This window comes from Aethalodelphis obliquidens, unplaced genomic scaffold (assembly GCF_003676395.1).
Source record: "Aethalodelphis obliquidens isolate GAN/ISIS:26980383/991018 unplaced genomic scaffold, ASM367639v1 scaffold15, whole genome shotgun sequence".
NCBI classification, from domain to species: domain Eukaryota; kingdom Metazoa; phylum Chordata; class Mammalia; order Artiodactyla; family Delphinidae; genus Aethalodelphis; species Aethalodelphis obliquidens.
Genome location: NW_020837959.1, coordinates 23056573 through 23082220, shown reverse-complemented (window position 1 = coordinate 23082220; position 25648 = coordinate 23056573).

The following is a 25648-nucleotide window of genomic DNA, read 5'->3' as shown; positions in this document are numbered from 1 at the left end:
ATTGGAAGTTTTTGAGCAGGGATGTGGTCAAATGTGGCATGTACTTTAAAGGGATCCTTCTGGCTGTAATGTGGTAATTAGATACCTACCCCTCCATGTTCCTGTGGCTGAGTTGACTCTGTTGGCCCTAAATAAACAGCCCCTTAATTGCTCTCAAGAACCCTCTGTACTGCCATTCTATTGCTGCGTGCTATGTGAACAAAGCGTCAACATTATTACCCTTATACTGCAGTCCCTAAGAACCCTGGCATATACCAGCATCAAACAGGCACTGATATTTGGGGACTCTATTCTAAAGAAAGATAGATGTAATTTAGTCCAGAGCCTATCTGCCATTCTAATGAGATAGGTTATCTATTTTGTGATATTGCAGAAGATTTCAAGCAGTAATTTTTCAGGGATGTGTCATTGAAGCATGCATGATATATCTGAATTGAAAGATAAGGAATTTTTGGTTTTAAATTTTTACATAACTTAAAGGGCTTCTTCACTTCCTATATTATATGCCACCATATTTCCTGTTCTTAGAATAATGACTGGTACAATATAGATGTTCAATAAATATTTTTAAAACATCTTTATTGGAGTATAATTACTTTACCATGGTGTGTTAGTTTCTGCTATATAACAAAGTGAAGCAGCTATACGTACACATATATCCCCATATCTATTCCCTCTTGCATCTCTCTCCCTCCCTCCCTATCCCACCCCTCTAAGTGGTCACAAAGCACTGAGCTGATCTCCCTGTGCTATGTGGCTGCCTTCTACTAGTTATTCTACATTTGGTAGTGTATATATGTCCATGCCACTCTCTCACTTCGTCCCAGCTTACCCTTTCCCCTCCCCATGTCCTCACGTCCATTCTCTACGTCTGTGTCTTTATTCCTGTACTGCCCCTAGGTTCTTCAGAACCATTTTTAAAAATATTTTAGATTCCATATATATGTGTTAGCATACGGTATTTGTTTTTCTCTGACTTACTTCACTCTGTATGACAGACTCTAGGTCCATCCACCTCACTACAAATAACTCAATTTCATTTCTTTTTATGGCTGAGTAATATTCCATTGTATATATGTGCCACATCTTCTTTATCCATTTATCTGTCGATGGTCACTTAGGTTGCTTCCATGTCCTGGCTATTGTAAATAGAGCTGCAATGAACATTGTGGTACATGACTCTTTTTGATTATGGTTTTCTCAGGGTATATGCCCAGTAGTGGGATTGCTGGGTTGTATTGTAGTTCTATGTGCAGTTTTTTAAGGAACCTCCATACTGTTCTCCATAGTGGCTGTATCAATTTACATTCCCACCAACAGTGCAAGAGGGTTCCCTTTTGTCCACACCCTCTCCAGCATATTTTTTAAAAAATAATGTTGACCATGTATGATTCTACAATTATATACTGAATGCTGTCTATATGTTAGACAGTATACTAAGTCTTAAAGGTGATATATATTGAGAGAAGACATACTCCTGTCTTTAAGGAGTTTGTGGTCTAATTTAAGAGATTAAGCACATGCCTATTAAAATAACTTAAATAAAAATTGGCATTTACTACATGTTGCTCCGTACCAGGTACTGTGCTGTACATTGTTCATGTAGTTTTCTCTTTTAATTTTTGCTACAGACATAAGAAGATAGTAATGTTATCTCCATGGTGCAAAAAAAAAAAAAAGAAAAAGAAACTGAATCTTAGAGTTTATATAATTTGACTAAGATCCCCAGACTGAGAAATAAACCCAGACAGTCTGACTTATCTTCTTCTTTTTTTTTTTTTTTTTTGACTTGTCTTCTTAACCATTAGGTGCTAATTGTCTCTGAGGAGTCAGTGGTGTCAGGCACTAACTGTGATTAGCCTTTAGCAAAGGGAAAGACATCTTATTGTTGGATCCTAAGGAGAAAGTTCATGGAGGAGATGGACCAATGAAGCAATATATAAAAGAGAGAGAAAGCCATCCCAGAGGGACAGTAGCAGTGCCAAACTCAAAACGGTCAAAAAATGCAGAGCATGTGGAAAAGAATATAAAAAGACAATTACAGCTTTAAAATTTCTGTGAAGTTTTTGGTATATGTGGTGCGTGTCCTTTCATGTATATAATTAGCCTTTTCTTTAATTTTAATTAATTCTTTAATTTTGACTTTCAGAAGCAGAGAAGTGGTTTATCTGACTTTAAAAATTTACCTATGTAAGTTTTTTAAGCTGATAAAATTTTATGGATTCATTTCTTTTCAAGATGTCAATTTTTGTAAAGGGACATTGAATGCCAGGAAACTGGAGAATTTTCAAAATTATGCTAACCCACCAGGAGGCGTGGGGAGGGATAGCGGGGAAGGGAGGAAGGGGAGAAGAAGAACGGACAGGAGAGGGAAGAGGGAGAAGGAGATGAAGCAGCAGGAGATGGAGAGTGGAGAGGGGAGAACTAGTTCTCACATTTCAACGTCAGAAAATAGTTCTCAAAGGAAAGGCTTCACATTATCTGCTTAACGGGAAGCGGGTTCTGTCTCAATTTGAGTTCTACAGCATAGTGTATTGACATACATATATATCTACCCCTTTTAAAAAGTGTGTACACCTGTGCCCCGTGACTCTTCCTGTTGTACGCCACCAGAGAGGGCTTGTCTCCCTGCTGCCTCTCTCTCTTTTTCCTCCTCTCTCTCTAGGCCTTTCACCATCTTCCAATCTCCTATGGAGCAAGAAGCATAAACCCAATATATTGCATGCTGTAAAGATTTTAAATGACAAGATAAATGCCAAGGAATTTTACCAGTACTGGCAGGCTATTTCCAGATCTTAGGGTTTAAATGCTTTAACCTTTAGATGCAAGTAGTTCTTTATCTCTTGATTGATGTGTGTTCTTTAGTCTTGTTGGCTTCTAACAGTATTTTAGTAAGCATGTTATATTTGTCCCTAAAAGTGTATATGATATTATCTTACTGCATGTCCCTTTTTAAAGCAAATTCCTTTTTCAAGTTGGAGCTAGACTTACGTAGAGGAAAACACTGAGGAGAGAAGGCATACCAATAGCTATTCGTAACTGAAATTGGTCCTTATTCCTTTCTGATTTTTGACATCTTTATTTATGCTAACCTTAATTTGTTATTTCCTAAAAATTACTTTGTCAGTTATAAATTACATTTTGCTGCTATAATAGACACCACACTACAAAGATTAGACAAAACATAGTTTCTTCTTTCACATAAAAGTACCCCAAAGGTAAGCAGCTGATCGTTGGCCTGGTAGCTCTGAGCAATCAACTAAGTCCAAGGCTCCTTCTGTCCTTCTGCACCGTCATCCATAATGAGTCATTTCCACCTGCAGGTTTATAAGATAGCTGCTGCAGCTTCATCTATAGTTTAGAATTTCCAAAAATGAGAGGAGAGGAAGGGGAGAAAAGCTAAAGAAGGTGCATTACAGAATTCCTGTCCCACATTTTATTGAGGGATATTCTCAATGGAACCACTCAACACTTTTACATAGATTTCTTTGGCCAGAATTAGATATATGGCCATACCAACCTGCCAGGGGAACTTGAAAAGTGTAATCGTTTTCATGGGCATATTGCCACCCTGAATAAAACTAGGAATCTTTGATTAAGAAGGAAAAGGAGAATGAAAATAGTGTTGGCAGCGCCGAGTCCCTGACATAATCATGTAACCTTTTATCCTTAACTTAGAGTCATGATTGTCCTAGCTGAAAATGACTTTACAGATAACTTCAACTAATTCCCTAATATTAGAAATGAGGTCATTTACTTGTTAACATTTAATAAGTACTAACTTATGTGACAGGCAACGTGCTAAGGGCTTTATATGCAGTATCTTACTTTGTGTCCTTACTATGTCTATGAAGACAGCATAACTACTTAATAGCTGTGATTTTGGTTAAGGCACTTAACACCAGTCTTAGTCTCCACGTAAGATTCTGGGGATAGTAAATACGAAATATTCATCAGCCTTTAAACTCCATGTGAGTAAGGATCATGTACTCCTAATACATACCATGTCAAGGATGGTGTTTGATGCATGGGAGGTAGGTACCCTGTTAAATGTTTAGATTAATGAATGAAAGGTCACACTGCTGTTAGGGTTTGAAGCAGTCATATCTGACTTCAGAGGCTGGGCTTTGAATTGTACTGCATTGCCTCATTTGTTTTTCTTCTTTTGGTCAAAATGTTTTGCTTTGCTTTTAATTTATTCATTACATAGCAGTTTTCCATGGTACCTTTTTTCTCCCAAATAAAAGTTTGTTCTAAAACCTCATGAAATTAGAATATATTTTTTATTGCAAGTGACAGAAACCCAATGCAAGTGAGCTTAAACAAAAGAGAAATGTATCACAGGGATAGTGGAAGTTGTCAAGGAATCCAAGGATATGAATGTGCTTGGTCCTCGGGACCAACCAGAAACTGCTCCAGCAGAGTCAGCGCTTTCTGCTTATCTATACATCTGTTCCTCTCTTTGCATCTTTATTTTCCTCTATCACTCTCAATGATTCTTTTGTCACTTTATGCTTTGCTGTTCCCAAAGCAGGGACTGTCACATTTGCAGCACGCGGACTGCATGTTGTATCTTCAGTGATGAGAAAGAAACAGAGTCTCACAGTTACGTTTACAAATTTCTCACGGGGGAGCATTCTGAGTGGCTGAGATTGGGTGAAGTGCCTATCTCTGGTGAATACACAGAGAGGAAGGGAATGGCGATGACCAGGTTTATGCGTGTCAACTTGGCGAGACTATAATTCCCAGCTACCCACTCAAACACTGATTTAGGTCTGCTATGAAGTGATTTTGTAGATATGATTAAAGTTTGTAATCAATTGACTTTAAGTAAGGGAGATTATGCTAGTGAGCCTGAGTGGTCCGAAGCTAGTTGACTTGCAAACCACTGACGAGTCGCCTTGAGACCAACACCCACAACCCATCTTTGCTTCTAGACCTACAACTAGACTCAAGCCTTAGGGGGCCCTGAAGGGTGAGGTACAGACTATAATCCATAAGGCTGTGTGCTACACGCCAAAAGGATTATATAATTTTTCCAATGTATAGTAACAGAAATCTGGAATATTTGTGTGGGAATGGATCACAAGAATTTGAGATCATGGTGGAAGGAACATACGTTGGATCAGGTTAAATTTTTTGATATGGGCTCACTATGCAGGCATTCTGGACTCAGTGCTTTAGCTTGAGGGATTAGAAATAGCTCTAACAGTTGGCTAGTTTTAGCACTAGAATTCTACGGTATTCTACACCAGAATGGCCTTGTCATTCTATAAAGGGAGGTGTCTGCAGGCTTAGGGAGCTTGAAATGTTAGAGTGAATTTATCATGTGAGATCTGCTCATGCACCCTGGATGGTCCAGAGGAGACACATTTCACCAAAACTGAGAAAAAAAATTGTAAGGAAAACCTCAAAATGGTTGAAAAGCTTGAGGCTGCTGTTCTCTGTAGATCATAACTTACAGTGAGAACTGCTACCATCTAACCGGGTTTCCTGCATGCAGTGGGGATAATGTGATCCTAGAATAGCACAGGCCATATGGTGGCATTTAAGTGGCAATGACAAGGTAGATATGTTTAACTTAACAGACAGTGGAGTCAAAGCAGATAGAATAATCTGACTCACAGAGAGGTATGGTGATGTTTAGTTGAATATGGTGACCTTAAACAAGAAATAAAAGGGAAGGCTACTAAATTCTTACTTGATCTGTATGAGAAGAGCTCTAGGTCAACTGCGTAGAAGTCTAACTTAAACACTGAAACCCTGAGTCATGGCCCCTCAATCAACTCCCAGACTTGAGCCAGTTTATAGACATAGAACTCCTCTTGAGGAAGGACCCTGCTATACTGCCCAAAGTAGGTACTGTTCACCTTTCTCCCAGCTGTCCGCAAAGGACTTATGGCCACTTTTTTGGGAAGAGAGAAATATTACTTTTGGGGGATTAATGGACACTGTTTTTGATCTGAAATTAATTCCTGGAGACAAAAAACATCATTGTGTCCACCATTCAGAGCAGGAGGCTGTGGAGGTCAGATGATCAATGGAGTTTTAGCTCAGATAAATCTTACAGTTAGTCCAGTTTTTTAATAAACATACTCTGTGGTGATTTCCCCAGTTCCAGAAGGCATAATTGCAATAGACCTACTCAGCAACTGACAGAATTTCCACATTGATTCCCCAAATTATAGAGTGAGGTCTATTAGGGTGGGAAAGACCACGTGGAAACCACTAGAACTGTCTTTACCTAGGAAAAAAGTAAACCAGAAGCAATATGCATCCCTGGAGGGACTGCAGGGATGGCCGTCATCAAGGACTTGGATGTACTGCAGTGATTCCCACCATACCCTTTCAACTTACCTATTTGGTCTGTGCAGAAAGCAGATCTTGGAGAATGATAGTAGATTATCATAAGCTTACCCAGGTGGTAGATTCCAGTTGTAGCTGTTCTTCTACATGTGGTTTCATTGCTTGAACAAATCAGCATATCCCCTAAAAGTGGTACGCAGCTATTGATGTGGCAAGTGTTCTTTTCTGAATACATATTAGTAAATACCGCTTCCAGCTGGCAAGACCGGCAATACTAATACCTTTACTGATCTATCTGAGAGGTATGTCAACTCTCCAGCCCTGAATCATAATTTCCTCCACGAGTACCTTGATTGCCTTTTCCTTCCACGAGATATCAAGCTGGTTTCTTATACTGATATTATGCTGATTGGAACCTGGTGAGCAGGAAGTAGCAATTATACTTGATTTATTAGTGAGACATCTGTGTGTCAGACAGTGGGAAATATATACAAAAAAACTCAGGAGCCTGTTATCTTAGTAATATTTCTAGGGGTCCATTGGTGTGGGGCATATTAAAATATCCCTCCCAAGGTGAACTTGCAAGTAGCTGCATCTGGCCTCTCCTACAACCAAAGAAGGACGATACAGAATGGGCCTCCATAAAATATGGAGAAATATAATTCTAATTTTTTTTATGCTACTGTGACTCATTTACCAAGTGACCAGAAAAGCTGTTTTGAATGGGACACAAGAATAAGAGAAGACTCTGTTACAGGTCTGGCCTGCCATGCAAGCTGCTCTAACTCTTGGACCATATGATCCAGGAAATCCAGTAATGCTGAAAGTTTGATGCCTTTGGCAGGCTTCTTTAAGTTAATCACAGCATGATATTAGGTGTTTGGAACAAAGTCCTGATACCCTGTACACATGACTACTCTCAATTTGAGAACAGCTTTTGGTTTACTAATGGACTTTTTTAGACACACTGGATGCTTACCCATGGTTCACCAAGTTACCAGGCAATCTGAGGTACCCACTGTGAATGCTCACAACATGGTGACTTCAGCAGAAGATTTTACTAATCAGATATATTGGATTACTCATTCTGTGGCTACCAGTCAGCCTTTTCCTACTCTTCTCCATGCCCCATGGGCTCGTGAACAGAGTGATCAGGGTGGCAGGTATGGAGATTTTGCATGGATGTAGCATTCATGAATCGAGTGTTGTCTGACTCTTCAAGCCATAGGTTTGGGCATGCCAAGTAGTAGTCTGTCATCCAGTGGAAGTAGAAGTCCATCATCCAATGGAAGTAGTATATACGAGATTAGGCTTGAGCAGGGCCTGGAGGCACAAGTTAGTCGCATGAAGAAGTAGCCCAAATGCCTTTGGTCCCCACTCCTACATTACCTTTACTTTTGAAGCCCACACCAACGATCTTATAGAGACGTTTCTATGAACAGTTGACTGAAGAAGAGAAATGTTTCTCTTTTGGATGGTTCTGTAAGATATCCAGGCACCACCTGAAAGTGGACTGTTGTAGTACTCCAGCCCCTTTCTGGGACATCCCGAAGGACAATAGTGAAGGGAAATCCTTCCTGATGGCAGAACTTTAGGGGGTGCATCTGGTTGTTCATTTTGCCTGAAGGAGAAATGATCAGAGGAGCAAGTCTATAACAACTCATTGGCTGTGGTTAATAATTTGGCTGGATGGTCAGGGTTTGGAGGGAACATGGCTGATAAAACTGGTGACAAGAAGGTCTGAGGAAGAGGCATGTGGATATACCACTATTCATGGGCAAAGAATGTGAACTTTTGTGTCCTACATGACTGCCATGAAATGGTGAACTCAATAGAGGAAGATTTTAAAAATCAAGTGGATATCGGGCTTCCCTGGTGGCGCAGTGGTTGAGAGTCCGCCTGCCGATGCAGGGGACACGAGTTCATGCCCCGGTCCGGGAAGATCCCACATGCCGCGGAGCAGCTGGGCCCGTGAGCCATGGCCGCTGAGCCTGCGCGTCCGAAGCCTGTGCTCCGCAACGGGAGAGGCCACAGCAGTGACAGGCCCGCGTAACGCAAAAAAAAAAAAAAAATCAAGTGGATAAGAGTACCCATCCTTTGAATACAAGTCAGTCTCTTCCCCTAGCCACTCCTGTCATTGTCCGTTGGGCTCATGACCAGATTGACCATGGTGGCAAGGAATGGAGATTATACATAAGCTTAGCAATATAGACATTTACTCATCAAGGACAACCTGACTGCAGCCTCTGGTGATTCTCTGCCAGATGCAGAGAATAAAACTAAGTCCCCTAGAATAAAACTGGATCCCCAAGTTGATCAGCTACATTAGATAGCTTCCATTGTAGAAAAAGCAGAACTTTACTCCTGCTTGAATGGACACTTACTCTGGATAGTGAGTACAGGAAACGTAAATCCGTCTCTCTGCCAAAGCTACCACCCGTGGACCTACAGAACGCCTTGTCCTCTGTCAAGGTGTTCCACATAGCACTGCTTCTGATCAAGGAATTTACCTGACAGCAAATAAAATATGACAGTGGACCCATGCTCATTAAATTCACCCATCTTACCAGGTTTGCATCATCCTGAAATGAACGGTAAAAGAGCCTTCTTAAGACACAGTTATAGTGCCAGATAGATGGCAGTACCTTATAGGACCTAGGCAGCATCCTCCAGGAGGCTGTATAAGATCTAAATTAGCATTTATTCGAGGAGGCAGTTTCTTCCACAGCTAGCATTCATCGATCCAGGAATCAAGGATTGTAAATGGGAGTAGTCTCATTCACTGTTACACCAACTAACCTACTAGCAAAATTTTTATATCCCATCCCCATGACCTTAGGCTTCGTTGGCTTTAGAGGCCTTAGTTCCAAAGGGAAGAATGTGTCCACAAGGAGATGTAACAATAATTCCACGGCAGAGGAAGCTGAGAGTGCCACTTGGCCACATTAGGCTCTACATGCCTCTGAATTACCAGGCAAAGATGAGAGTTATGCTGTCTGGGTTGCTTTGCTGATCGTGATTACCAAGGGGGAATTGTGTCATTACACTACATCTACACTACACTACATTACACTACACTACACTACATTACATTACATTACACTACACTACATTACACTACATTACACTACATCCCACTACACAGTGGGAGTGAGGAAGAGTAAGCCTGGAATACAGAATATTCCCTAGGGCGCCTCTTAATATAATCATGTCCTAGACTAAAGTCAATGGAAAATTATAATCACTCAATTCAGACAGTACTGCCATTGGCCCAGACCCTTGAGGAATGAAATTTTGGGTAATTCCACTAGGGAAATAACCATGACCTGCTGAAGTGTTTCTTGAAGGTAAAGGGCATTTGGAATTGGTAGGAAAGAAAGTAGTTTTAAATACATCTGTAACCATGAGACCAGTTGTAGAAATGAGGATTATAATAGTTATGTGTATTACTTATTTTATTATTTTTTTAAATGTGGGTTTATTGCATGGAAATAGACAAAGCTTCATGCCACCAAATGCTGTTTTCAGAGCGAATTTTTTTTTTTAAAGCTGAGATTTCTTTTTTTCTTTAATTATTTTTAAAAATTTATTTATTTTTGTCTACACTGGGTCTTCGTTCCTGCGCACGGGCCCTCTCTAGTTGAGGGCCTCTCACTGCGGTGGTTTCTCTTGCTGCAGAGCACGGGCTCTAGGCGCGTGGGCTCAGTAGTTGTGGCCTGTGAGCTCTAGTTGTGGCCTGTGAGCCTGGTTGGAAGGCCGTAAGAGCAGAACTGAGGTTTTCTTGAAGAAGAAGAAACTGGCTATAGACAACAGCCTTGGTTATGCCTGAGAGGGCCATCCTCCGTTTCCTGTTGCCTGTGGATTTGGGGACTTTCCTTGCCGGTCGCCACAAGCATATAAGAAAATTTCTTGCAATAAATCTCTTAAGATATATTTCCTATTGCTCTGTTTCATTGGTTGTACTTTGAACAGAGTTACATTTCACATAATAGACACTGCAGTGCGAACAAGGAATAGAAAGGAGCAGGGAGCAATTTAAGGTGAGTGAGTCCAGGTGGAGGGGGGTGGGGGTGGGGTTAGCATGGAGGGAGGTTGGAAAGATAAACCAGTGAATGGTCTATAGGTTTTATTATGACCTCTGTGCTAAGCCTGGGATCAATATTTTTGCTGCTTTATGCTGTGTAGAAAATTCTGCATAGATCTGATCCTTTCACTATATTTGCATGTATGTATCCATGTTTTTCTACAAGATTTCCAAATTTTCCACATAGCTGTTTAATTTAACAGAGTGGGAATAATGCTCAAATTTTAAAATTATTTTTTGGTTTACCCTTTCACTGATGTTCATAAACTGAGAATTTTAGTTTTCCAACTGATCATTGAAAATGTAACTGTAGTTTCTATAGACATCTAGGGACATATCTAGAGAATTATGTTATTTAACATATAAACATTTAAATTGGGACTATATGTTCTTTAAATCTTTACCATCTATGTTTTTAAGTCAGGGCATTCCAATACATATTATAACCATTCACCCTTTATTTCCTAAGCTTTTTACTCTTCATGTATTCCTTTTTTCTTTACTTTTGCTATAGCAAAATTGCTGCTGAATTATCCATTAACTTTTTTCAGCAATTGCACTTCCTTAAAAAAAATCCCATGCTAGCTCAAGGCGAAATGAGCAGAGATTGCCAGTGTTTTCAGAAGCTCCATTACAAAATGAACAGGGAAACAAAATTAGGCTTAAAGAAAATTAAAGCACTAGCAAAACAAGGTCTTTGGCAGGAATATTTCTGCTGAAAGCTAATGTGTTCTGAAATGCAAAGTGAGTTTGCTATACCGATGAGGCTCTTCCTTATAATTAAACATCAACCAAACAATTAGAATATATTATTTTTGTTTTAAGTACATATTTTTAGGAAGGTGGCTGAGGAAAAAAGAGAATGAGGTAAGAGAAGAAAGAAAACTGGTAGGAAGGAAGGGGTGAAATAAGAAAGAGGAAACCTTAAATTCTTTCTGTATATCAGCGCCTATTTTCAAAAGTACTGGAGGAAAAAAACGTTCTTGAAATAGTTTTATTTAATCCTTGGCAACTCAATGCATAATTCAGTCTGTCTCACAGTAGACTATCTGATTCACAGAAATCATTTTGGATGTTATCTTCTCAAACAGCAATTTTGCCTTTTGGAAAGCTAATTTCAAATAGATTAGGATGCCTTTGCAGTCTGTCAACAACAATAGCAGATAACAAAAGAAAGAAAGAGGGAGTGAGACATGGGGGTAGGGAGGAGGGAAGATGAAGGAATTTACAGAGCCTAGGTATTTAGGCCAAATACTCAATTCTACTTGAATTATTTTCTCTCCTTGTGTATGTGTCATCAAGTTTGACACACTTTTGTGCCATCTATCTTCTATGTTTATTCCTAATTTAAACAATGGCTTTTGAAAGATTCATATAAAGCATTTTGAAGTTTAGGTTTAGATTCATGATAATGTTCATACCTTCAGATTCCTTAATATCTCTCTTGGAAGATGAACTTAAAGGAATATTAAAGACTTTGAAAACTATATACCCATTAAACCAGCTATTACCGTAGAATTATTTTTAATAGGGAAAACTTGGAAGAAGAATGGCTAGGAATCAGGGAACAGTAAAGTGTACAGCATTGATTCAAGGGGATAGTATACACTTACTAAAATGGTTATTATAATCACAAGGTAGGAAAACATTTATGCTAAGTTGAGTGAAAAAGTCAGAAGACAAATAAACCTCTACCTCACTTATAATTATTTAAAAAGCCATATACATTTAGGAATGAACATAGGGGCAATGAAGACTTTAAAGCAACTGTTGTGTTTGAGTAGTGGAATAGTGAGTAATATTTCAAAATGTATCTTTTAGGCAATATCAACTGGGAAAAAAAAAAAAAAAAAAAGGACAACATGAGAGTTGTGAGTTAAGTTTTATTTGGGGCCAAATAAGGACTGTAGCCCAGGAGACAGCGTCTCAGATAGCTCTGAGGAACTGCTCCAAAGAGGTAGGGGGGAGGTCGGTATATATGTGATTTTGATGAAGGGGGATACATGCAGTCCAGTGCACACTTTGGTAGAAGGTTGCTGCAAGTCCCTAGCAGCAGATGTCTCTGTTAATGATTTTTAGTACTTTTCTAGATATGAGAAGATGCAAGAAATTGAGCTCATAAAATCTTCTCCTGAAAATATCTAACTATCTGAAGGCCTGTTCTGCCAGTTCTTCCCAGAGCGCAGAGCACCTCATTCCTGGTCTCCACCCTGCACTCCTTTCAGGGTGTTCGGAAGGTCAGCAGCTGCAGCAGCTTGTGGCTTCATCCTTGTAGAGGCAGATGGCGATTTTTACTTGGCAACAATAAATGAAAATGAAAAGAAAGTTTTAACCCATGTGGATTTTTCAAAATTTTAATTTCTGAAAAGATTATTGATACTTTTTTTGATAGTTTACCAGATCTCTCTCTCCTCTGCTTCCACTTCTCTTACACTTTAGTCATGTATTTTCATCTTTTGGCTCACTTGTCAGTTGTTACCCTTTTGACTTTTGATGATATTTATTCTCAAACTCTCTGATTCCTTATGTTCCTCAACTGTCATTTTATAACATGTATTTCTTTAGGTCCAAATAATATATTAAGGAGGAAAGAAAAATGGCTGGAAGAAAGGAAAGAAAAAGAGAAAAGACTGCTATGATGCAGGCTCTTGATGGTACAAAATTAAATTAAGATGGACGCAGTCCCTTTCCAAAATAAAATTGTGATCAAGCAGTATAAGATAGACAAAAAATAATTACACACATACTTACTTATAGTAGATAAGCACCATGAAAAATTAGGGTACAGGGAGTACACAAACACACCCACATACACACACATACACACACAGACACTAGGGAAACATAATTTGAGTTTGGGTTCAGAGAAGACACCCACAAATATCTGATATTTAAGGTCATTTTTAAAAGATATATAGAAATGATCCAAGGTGAAAGAAAGGAAGTGATTGTTAAAGGCTGAAAGAAACTTCTTGTGTGGCAGAGATATAAAAAAAAAAAAATGTGATGAAATGATTCCCTAGTAACTTAGAAAGTATGAGAAACTCAAAAACTGAGACTGATTAAGGCAAAGGAGTAAGGGAGAGAGTAATGTTCTTAGATGATCGTATATGCCATAGTAAGAATTTAAGATATTTAACAAGGAAAAGCACTGGAATATTTTATGCAAGAAAACAAGAAGAGAGAAAACTGATGTAGTCAAAGGCTGTCTGGAAGTTTTGTGGAGAACCACCTGGAAGGAGGCAAGAGTGAGTGGACAGATCCACTAGAAAGATATTGCATGACACCAAGGAATCATAGTGGCTTAGACCAGGTGCTGGCACTGAGGTAGAGAAATTTTGTACTGAAGAAATATATATATATATAGTACGCGGGCGTCTCACTGTTGTGGCCTCTCCCGTTGCGGAGCACAGGCTCCAGACGCGCAGGCTCAGCGGCCATGGCTCACGGGCCCAGCCGCTCCGCGGCATGTGGGATCTTCCCGGACTGGGGCACGAACCCGTGTCCCCTGCATCGGCAGGTGGACTCCCAACCACTGTGCCACCAGGGAAGTCCTGAAGAAATATTTCTGAGACAGAATTCATGAGACTCGTTGATTGACTAATGTGAAAGCAGAGGAATTTGAACCTAAACTGAGAAAATTTAACATTTAAAAGTTTTGGCTAATAAATACAAATCAAGGGAGAATGGGGAGAAGTGGCTGAGGCGTAGAAATCATTCTTTAAAGGCATCCATGAAGAAGGAAGTTATCAGTTAGGTGTAACCCAGGAACTTCTGTCTACTTTCTTCTGAGAGGATATCCCTAACTAACTTAGAGTGCTATCAAATTCGGTTTTACTTTCTGTCCTGTGACTGTAGAGACCAATTTTTCCAGAACAGCAGGTGTCTTTGCTGCCTCCTCCTGCCTCAGGGACTCCTCATGAAAGTCCCCTCAGGAGGATCTATGGTCCTTACTTCTGTGGAGGCAGAAACAGAGGGGGATGCATCAGACTTCCATTCCCTTTGTCATTCTGTCCCCGTTAGCCTTCATGAGAAGAGCTCCCCAGAATGCAAAGTTCTGCCTGGAAGGCCCGGGGAAATCTCTTAAGTGGAATTAAAACAAAAAAGTACTAAGATTAAAGTTCTACGTAACTTGACTCTGACTGCACAGCACTGTAGAAAACCCCTTAGACTTGCAGCTTTAGGATGGTGTGTGACGATGGGGGTGCTTCTCCACAGCAAAACCGACTCTCCTGGCTGCACGTCAGTCCTCACTTAGCCCTCCTCCCCTCCCCCTCTTTCAATTCTGCGGCCTCGCTCCTTTCCTGAAAGCCCAAGATCTCTTTTGTACATTAATCTCCCCTTTCCTTCAGGTTTCAAACAGGGGACGGGCTCCAACCCATAAGCGAAATCAAGCAAAACTCCCTTTCTAGCTTGTTCTCCTTACTGTCAAGAAGTCTTGGCCTGTCATTTCTCTTACTACCACTCCTACTCAGAAGCAGGACCCTAACAATCAGGAATTCCCCCTTAGAGGAAATGTATGCTGCATCCATTCTAAAGAAAGAATGGTTTCCTAATCAACACTCCCTGGCCTCTCCCCTTTTAAATTCATTTGCTCTTGTTTAGAGCTGAAGAGAATTGTTATCTCCACAAACAAATAATTGAAAACATGTAATGACTGCTTTTTGCTGCATTGGTATCCCATTACTTTCTGTAGAAATATTTTGTTTAATGTAAAGATGTCCTTTAACAGAAATAGAGAAGACTAACAAATATTTACTCAGCTAAGTTCTTGACAATCTTGGATAGTTTATCCAATACTGTGAAGAATAAAGTATTTTCACTGGATGGAAATTCCTGCTAAACCGACCAGGAGTTCTCTGGCTGTGTGGTGGGGTAGATGGTAGATGGGAGTGAATTGGGAGTTAAGGAGAGACGGGAAGGTAGAAATAGAGATTGTAGTCAGCACAGATCACATATGGCCATGACAAGGAGGAAAGCGAACTGTTGTCAGATGGTGAAATCTCAATTCTGGGAGGATTTTAAAATTTTAATAGAAGTCACTAGATTAAATATAAATGAATAGAAGAATAAAATTCATAGGGACAGATGATGACATACAAAGAGGGCATAATAAGTAGACCAGAGAAACTGGAAATCAAGAGGGTAAGGAAAGAGACTAGGATTCAGGGCAAAAGTGAAAGATTTCCTGGATAGGAAGAGGGACACAATCTTGATGAAAGTGTGTGTAAAATTAAAGGTGGCAGGTGCTGCAGAGGTAGGTTTGGATGATGTGTGCCAGGAGTTGGAAGGTTTTTTTGTTTTATGTATTTTATTTACTTTAGTGAAATATGATGAAATGGCAAGCGCTCAGAATGGATAAAATTAGAAAATGTTGTTGTAGATGTTATTCAAGAAAGCCAATTAGAAAACTGATAAAATACTATAATGGACTGAGTGTTTATGCCTTGCACACCTCGCTCCCCACCCCCCGCCCCATTCATGTGTTGAAACCTAATGCCCAGTGTGATGGTGTTAGGAGGTGACTAGGTCATGAAGGCAGAGTTCTCATGAATGGAATTAGTGTTCTTATAAAAGAGACCCCAGAGAGAAACCTTGTCCCTTCTGACATGTGAGGTTTGAGTGAAAAGGTAGCCATCAACGTGCAAACAGGCCCTTGCTGGACTCTGAACCTGCTGGTGCCATGATCTTGAACTTCAAATCCAGCTTCTGGAACTTTGAGAAATAAATGTTTATAGTTTATAAGCCATTCAGTTTATGGTAATTTTGGTATAGCATCCCGAACAGACTAAGATAGATACTAAAGGGTTACTAAAGGCCAAATTGAGATTGGTGACCATGAAGTTTCAGGTTTTAACAGAATATCTATCTGTTTGTGTGAGATTCTACAGCAGCCTGCAGCTACCCTATGCAATGCAGAGAGGAGAAAAATGTATTAACTGTTAATGCTAGTGCAGGAGTGAATTTGCCTTGTGCCAACGACTAAATATACTCCCTACCTTAACACATTTTTCTGTAATCTAACATATTTATATTATACAATGTAATACATGACCTTTTTAAAAAAATTTATTATTTTAACATCTTTATTGGAGTATAATTGTTTTACATTGTTGTGTTAGTTTCTGCTGTATAACAAAGTGAATCACCTGTATGTATGCATATATCCCCATATCTCCTCCCTCTTGCGTCTCCCTCCCACCCTCCCTATCCCACCCCACTAGGTGGTCACAAAGCACCGAGCTGATCTCCCTGTGCTCTGTGACTGCTTCCCACTAGCTATCTATTTTATATTTGGTAGTGTATATATGTCCATGCTACTGTCTCACTTCATCCCAGCTTACCTTTCCCTGTGCCCGTGTCCTCAAGTCCATTCTTTACGTCTGTGTCTTTATTCCTGTCCTGCCCCTAGGTTCTTCAGAACCATTTTTTTTTCTTAGATTCCATATATATGTGTTAGCATACTGTATTTGTTTTTCTGTTTCTGACTTACTTCACTCTGTATGACAGTCTCTAGGTCCATCTACCCACTACAAATAACTCAATTTCGTTTCTCTTTATGGCTGAGTGATAGTCCATTGTATATATGTGCCACATCTTCTTTATCCATTCATCTGTCGATGGACACTTAGGTTGCTTCCATGTCCTGGCTATCGTAAATAGTGTTGCAATGAACATTGTGGTACATGACTCTTTTTGAATTATGGTTTTCTCAGGGTATATGCCCAGTAATGGGATTGCTGGGTCGTATGGTAGTTCTATTTGTAGTTTTTTAAGGAACATCCATACTGTTCTCCATAGTGGCTGTATCAATTTACATTCCCACCAACAGTGCAAGAGGGTTCCCTTTTCTCCACACCCTCTCCCGTATTTATTGTTTGTAGATTTTTTGATGATGGCCATTCTGACTGGTATGGGGTGATACCTCACTGTAGTTTTGATTTGCATTTCTCTAATGATTAGTGATGTTGAGCATCCTTTTATGTGTTTGTTGGCAATCTGTGTATCTTCTTTGGAGAAATGTCTGTTTAGGTCTTCTGCCCATTTTTGGATTGGGTTGTTTGTGTTTTTGATATTGAGCTGCATGTATATTTTAAAGATTAATCTTTTGTCAGCTGCTTACTTTATAAATATTTTCTCCCATTCTGAGGGTTGTCTTGACCTTTTAAAAAATGGTAAAATATGTTTGCTTTATCACACATCTCTGAGACTTAACACTGACAGCATTCTCTTTGCCACCTCTTTATGACTACGTGCCTACCTTTGTGGTTTCTGAGCATATACTTTGCATACTTTTATTATAGGACTTATCATTACACATTAAAATTATCTCTTTTATTTGCTTCACTTTCTATTAGATAGTTCATTTCTTAGTCAGGAACCTCTTCTTCCAATTTTGTATTCTTAGTACAGAGCACTGGGCCTAAGCTTTTAAGAAATGCTTGTTCAACAGAAGTGAATGAGTCTGTGCTCTATAATTGAAATACCTAAATCAGAAACCCTTAAAAGATTTTATCCAAGCTTCTATATTTAAAACTTACTTATTGCCAATTATTTGACTAAAAATAATTTTAAGTAGTGTTTTTATTGTGATATTGCAATGCATATGGGCATATATTCTGGCAAATAAAACATTTATTCTCTGCTATCATAATTTTTATCTCTGAACATAAGTATAAACTATTATAAATAATGTAGCAATTGCTACCATAATATCAGCCCCATTGACAATGTAAAACTATTGTAAGTCTGAAGTAGTGTTTGCAGATATATATGAATTTATTTTAACCTAGTTGTGAAAATGCAAACTATCTTGTCCTAATTCTGACAAGAAGTCTATGTTTCTATTTAGGGTGGAAATTGTATATATTGCCAGCAAAGCAAGTAAGATACTGTCTGCTGAATGCAACTGCATGCAAATAATACTGATTGACTCACATTCTCTAAAATTAGTACAGAAACTCTCTGTATTTTTTTCATAATATTTTACTGTTCTTTTTTTTAAAAAATATATGCATGGCAGCAATGACTGGGGGATACTGATAAACAGATTCATTTGTTGAAAGGCAGAGGAAATAATGAAGTGAAACAGTTCTTATATTCAGGTAAATTTTCATAAAAGTTATATATACCTCTGGCACTGAGCCCCAATGTGGTTTTTTCTCTTCCTGCTTCTGTTTTTCATAGGTTCCTATCTAAAAATATTGCTTTAAAGGCAGCATATTTATTTTATATTTTGAGGAGAATAATTATTTTTATATATTCCACCTCCTGTGGGATCTTCTTAAACAGAGAAATTTTGACTGTGGATGACCTATTAGGATCATTTCTCAGGAAAAGAATAATTTTAGGTAGTCAGAAAATGGAAGTTATGCATCCCTTCCCTGGAGCAGACTTCATAGCTTCTACATTAACAGGAGGAAGGAAACTGCAGCTGCACCCTCAGGCTAACTGTCACTGTTTTTTAATGTCATGATCTGGAAGTTCAGAAGGGTCATCTGAGAATGGTTCTTGGGCTAATCCTAAGAAATGGCTAGACGATGTATAAAAATTGATGCTGTGGCTGATATGTTATAGCCTCTCTGTCACAGGATTTTGGAGCTGCTTGGAGAAGTTAGAAGAGAATGTTTCTGAATGTTCGCTACAAGCAATTTCAGTATTTAAGAATGGAAAGGTGTTTGTGTTAGGCCCTTTCATTATCTGCTCTGGGTGTAAACACATGGTAATCCAAAGAGGAGTAGGATTATACATTTAGATGTTTTAAAAAATATATTATGGTCTGAATATTTTTATTTGTACATTTTCCTAATGAGATTGATTTGTACTGTTATATCTTGTGGCTTCTTATTTTTTCCTTAATTCATACGACTTTACTATTACCTATAATATTATAGGATAAACTATTTGAGGGAAAACTCATTTCAATTTATTTTCAGGTAAGGCAAGTTTTTAAAATTAAAAAAAATTTTTCAGAATATTTGAGAGTACCCCAAACTCTTGAGTATATTAAAAACTCCATTGTCAGAAAGCTTGATAAATTCAATTTTTTACACTTGAAACTACAAGATGCCATCGTTGATTTGTTATAAAATGGTAGAGTAAGAACAGTGACACTTAGCAAAATTTTAAATATAATGTGTACATGTTTTTTCAAAATGCTCACTATTACTTAATTGACAATAGGATAGGAGATTGGGGGGGAAAGTATGATTTGGGCTTGTTACTGTTTTCTTTGGTGATTTCGCTCAGAGATTTTAACCTGGTTTGGAAATAAAAGTTCTTAAAGAAAAAAAAAGTTCTATAATTATTTTCTAAAAGATTTCTTCTCAAGGAGTTAGATCCTAAAACATTCACTGTGAAACATATTTTAACAAACCAGAAGACTTCTTATAAAAGAATGGAAGAATGTTTTTCCAATATCTTTGTTTAAAGTTGGGTATTTGTAGGAAAAAATAGTTGCTTGTATTGAGAAGTTTATTAAGCGACAAAAGCATAATTTAAAATAAATGTCAAGTGTAACTCTTATAAAAGAATAAGAGTAAGGAAAATGAGTTATTTGAAGCACTTAAGTATTAGAATTTTACATAAGTTATTTGTAATTCTCATTAGAATGCTTTAAGTATAATTTATTGTTTTCCAAAAGAATAAGCAAAGAAATATTGTTCAATTATTTGCCCATTTTCACATAGGTGAAGGATGTATGAGAGCTGAGATTTCAACCCCCAAATGTTGAGCTTCCAGGTCAATTCCACTGCACATATATTTTTTCTTGACTCCAAATGGAAACTTCTGACTGAGTCATTTATAAACAGCAGATTCCAAACAAATAATTTGTTATATAATTTTTGTAGAAAACCTAAAAATATAGTAAGATAATTATGTCACCTGTAATCATAAAATCCCTGTTTTAGTGTCTTATCTGCATTCTGTGCAGTATGGTTTGTTTATGTTGCATGTGTGAGTGTGTTTCTGGGCATATGTGACTGGGTAACATCATCTTTGTATATAGTTGAAATGTGTTATCTGTTCCTTCCCTTGTGATACCATTGAATTGTGTTCAATTGTAATAGAAGAAATTTTCATTTATAGAAGTTCATTCTTAATTCTTCCATAAAGAAAGCAATTATTCTTCAGTTTGGATTTTTATCAGTTGAGTTTTGTGAGAATGAAGGACAAGAGCACATCCATTATCAAAACTAGGAAATCAATTCTTGCAATTATTTTTTCTTCTTGTTATTCAGTAGACTGGTTAATTTTTAATGATTCTATTTTACTCATTTCACCTGTTATATAATAAATCATTTATCAGGTTTTCATAAAAAGAATGTTTCTCAAACTTTACTAATCCTTTTTTTTTTTTTTAAATAACAACATGGACTCCTCTTCTGGGCAAAGTTGGTCATTGCCTTAATCAGGATTCTACCTTATATAATAGCTGCTCAATTGGTCAAAAAATAAGTTAATATTTATCTCATTTTCCTTCACATGCCAAAACTGAGTATAGAAATATTGCAAGAAAAAAGTATCATTGTTTAGAAAGAACAGTAATATGAAAGAAAAATATTCTATATTAAGTACTTATGCTTTAAAGTAAAATTTAAACATTGCTTGTGAATTTATTCTGTGTGCTCTGTGCCTTTAAAAATTATTTTGTATATACATATCAAGATCATGTAAATTATACCTTACAACCAAACTCTGTAATCTCCATACAGTAAAACTGGAAAGGTCAGAATATTATTTAATGTTTTACAGTTTATGTAAAAATAAACTGAATTTTCCCATTTGGCCTTGACAGGTAATATGGTGATGACAAAAGCTTCTACACTCTTCCTTAACTCACACTGTAATCTGACACTACCTTCAGTTCCTAATTTGCCTTTTAGTTTGCTAACACTTTCAGAACTACTGGTACATAAAGCTCTTATTCACACCGGGCTTCTATCATTACCAAAACCGTTCTGCCTCTCTACTCACTTACCAAAGAAAATCTGTCCTACATATAATAGCAATGCAGTTAATGAAATAATTGGTTTAAAATGTTGTACTGTGATGGTGTACATTATAAAGACTTTTGCAGGCACTATAGCTTTTAGGAATATCATTTTGGATGTCATTTGTGAAGTGCACTGTTATTTAGAATGAATTGCATGACAAATTTAATGCATTTGGTATTTCTCCTTGACACCAGCACTATACATACCTTTTCCCTCATAATTTTTGGTATTGAAAAATCTTCCTTCTTTTTTTTTTAACCTGTAGAACCTAAATTATTATTTTTTTTCACACACACACACACACACACACACTGTATTTTATTGTTACAAGAGATAAATAAACTGACACCAAGCATTGTAAATGGATGACCACAACAAAAGCAACAATGATTGCAATTAGCAAACATGAAACACACTCATACTATGTCATAATATTGACATTCACTCCAGGAATCCTCCACTGTAACAGCTCCTTTACTTTGCAGTGAAAAATGATTTGTATATTTTTTGCCTCTGAGTCCTTGTGGGATTTTTTTTTTTTATTCAAACAGAGAGTCACAAAAATTATAATCATCCTCATCAGTTCACTCAGTCCCATGTAATTAATTTTTTTTATCTTGATCTTTTGTTAGCACTTTTATGAATTCATCAGTTTTCCATTAGAGTTTTGAAAATGCTTATTCACTCAGTTCAGCAGTATAGTCAGTTACCAGAAACCTGTACTTATCAGAGTCTTTTCCATGAATTCCTTGAAGATGAAACTTTTTATAGGAACATTTTTGCGAAAGCATCAGAATACACCCAGAACTGTCTGTAAATGACAAAAGACTTAAAAAATGACCACAGTTAAAGATTTGATGAAAATTCATAATGATGCAATTGACAAGGAAATTTAGTTATTTCTGAGATATACATTTTAAAGTAATAACTAGAATTATGACTTATAACAGTATACCAGAAACATATAAGATTTTTAGAAATTTCATGTAATGTCTGAAACATTTATATAAACATATTTCCATACAAATAACCCAAAGAAAGTTTAGTATTGTTTTTTGTTTGCTTTTTTATACTGCAGATTCTTATTCATCGTCAATTTTATACACATCAGTGTATATGTGTCAATCCCAATTGCCCAATTCAGCACACCACCATCCCCACCCCACCGCAGTTTTCCCCCCTTGGTGTCCGTATGTTTGGTCTCTACATATGTGTCTCAACATCTGCCCTGCAAACCGGTTCATCTGTACCATTTTTCTAGGTTACACGTACATGAGTTAATATAGGATATTTATTTTTCTCTTTCTGACTTACTTCACTCTGTATGACAGTCTCTAGATCCATCCACGTCTCAACAAATGACTCAATTTCGTTCCTTTCTGTGACTGAGTAATATTCCATTGTATATATGTACCACAACTTCTTTATCCATTCGTCTGTCGATGGGCATTTAGGTTGCTTCCATGACCTGGCTATTGTAAATAGTGCTGCAGTGAACATTGGGGTGCATGTGTCTTTTCGAATTATGGTTTTCTCTGGGTGTATGCCCAGTAGTGGGATTGCTGGGTCATATGGTAATTCTATCTTTAGTTTTTTAAGGAACCTCCATACTGTTCTCCATAGTGGCTGTATCAATTTACATTCCTACCAACAGTGCAAGAGGGTTCCCTTTTCTCCACACCCTCTCCAGCATTTGTCGTTTGTAGATTGTCTGATGATGCCCATTCTAACTGGTGTGAGGTGATACCTCATTGTAGTTTTGATTTGCATTTCTCTAATAATTAGTGATGTTGAGCAGATTTTCATGTGCTTCTTGGCCATCTGTATGTCTTCTGTGGAGAAATGTCTATTTAGGTCTTCTGCCCATTTTTGGATTAGGTTGTTTGTTTCTTTAATATTGAGCTGAATGAGCTGTTTATATATTTTGGAGATTAATTCTTTGTCCGTTGATTCATTTGCGAATATTTTCTCCCATTCTGAGGGTTGTCTTTTGGTCTTGTTTATGGTTTCCTTTGCTGTGCAAAAGCTTTGAAGTTTCATTAGGTCCCATTTGTTTATTTTTGTTTTTATTTCCATTACTCTAGGAGGTGGATCAAAAAAGATATTGCTGTGATTTATGTCAAAGAGTGTCCTTCCTATGTTTTCCTCTAAGAGTTTTATAGTGTCCAGTCTTACATTTAGGTCTCAAATCCATTTTGAGTTTATTTTTGTATATGGTGTTAGGGAGTGTTCTAATTTCATTCTTTTACATGTAGCTGTCCAGTTTTCCCAGCACCACTTATTGAAGAGACTGTCTTTTCTCCATTGTATATTCTTGCCTCCTTTGTCATAGATTAGTTGACCATATGTGCATGTGTCTATCTCTGGGCTTTCTATCTTGTTCCATTCTTCTTCCTTTCTTCTTATGTAGAACAGCCATATGACACTGTGAAAAGAGCCTAAGCATTGGATGGAGAGCAAGTGGCTTGGTAAGAGGAAGCCGTTGTTTTACAGTCTCAGTTCTTTCACTTCCAGGCAGAGTTTGTAACACCAGCTACCAGCAGTGCTCACTGGAGCATCAGATGCATTCATGGAAATTTGTTCCATGCAGCATGATTTGTTTAATTTGATCTTACTCTATGTAATATTCTATTTCTTTTCATATTTGTTCTATAAGGGGGAAAAAGGCAATTTACGTTATGCTTATGCATCGAGTTGGCAGCTTGAACATTTTTGCAATTAGGAAATCTTTGGTATAAAATTTTAAGAATTACTACAGGAGAAATTAAACAGACTTTGGAGTCCAGTCTTAATTCTACCAGTTAGTGGTTGTTTGTCCTCTGACAGGTCACTTAACCTTCTGAATTTCAGTTTAATCCATGCATAAAATAGGCATTATTATAATATTAATTCATTTAGGTGAAGTAAAGTTTGTATAGTTGAAATACGTAAAGTTTCCAGGGCGTTAACCAGGCACAGGGTACAATAAAAGAATTACTATGTCCCCTTCCTCTTAATTATCAGGACACCTGAAGTGGGTCAATGTCATAATTAATGTCATCTTAGTATATATGTGTATGACTGCATGCAGCTAGAGCAATGCCAGAAACATAGTGGATGCTTAAAAATGTCTTTCATTTATTGGTTAGCAGCTGATAATTAGTTGATACATACCTGGACAGTGGCTAAATGTGGGATCTGAACCAGTCCATTAAGGAAGGAAAGAGTATTTAATCATAGATATTATTTAGAATTGTTGGCACCTGGTATACCCACTTTCATTCTATTTCATCATGGTTTATGAATTCTGTACAGAGGATATAATTACCACCACCCCCTTATTGAATTCCCTTCTTGATACATTGTGGGTTTTTTTGTTTGTTTTTATATTTTTTTGTGGTACGCGGGCGTCTCACTGTTGTGGCCTCTCCCACTGAGGAGCACAGGCTCCGGACGCGCAGGCTCAGCGGCCATGGCTCACGGGCCCAGCTGCTCCGCAGCATGTGGGATCTTCCTGGACCGGGGCATGAACCTGTGTCCCCTGCATCAGCAGGCGGACTCTCAACCACTGCGCCACCAGGGAAGACCCTTGATACACTGTTGACTGAACTGGTTGGTTGTTTTTTGCTGTTGTCCAATCAGACTTGGTTACTTCCCATGTCTTCCTGGTTAGTGCCTATTACTGATGGTTGATGCCAATTTGCTGCCCTGGGGTCAAATATTGTTAATATAATTCCTGGGTATTAAGAAACTAGATATTAAGTGAATTATAAGGGTATTGAGGAATCTAGTTAATTCCTACACATCTTCCAAAATCTTTTAAGATGCTATATTTCTGATTCAGTTGAATATATAATATAAGTAGATTTATAACTGTAAGCAAGAATCACAGGATTAAAAGTCTTATCAAAGACCTTGATTTTTCAAAAACAGGCTAATCCTTACCATGTTTCAACTTTTACCAACATCCAGACTATTAAAAATACTTTAAGGTGAATCTTTAGACAGAAGATAAAAATGACTTTGATATGCTAGCACAGACATTTCTTTCTTTCAGCTACTTCAAAGCTGCTGTTTTCCATTTCTTCAAGATTTTCAAAGAAAAAGCCTTGACTCTCTTTGTCCACTTCTGAACCTCCTATTCACTATTCAACCCACTGCAGTCTGGCTTCAGTCTGGCTTCCGTTCTCAGCACTCAGTTAAGAGTGCTATTATGATGAAGGTCACCAAGGAGTTCCCAATTCCCAAACCTAATGAATATTACTTCGTTTGACACTATTGA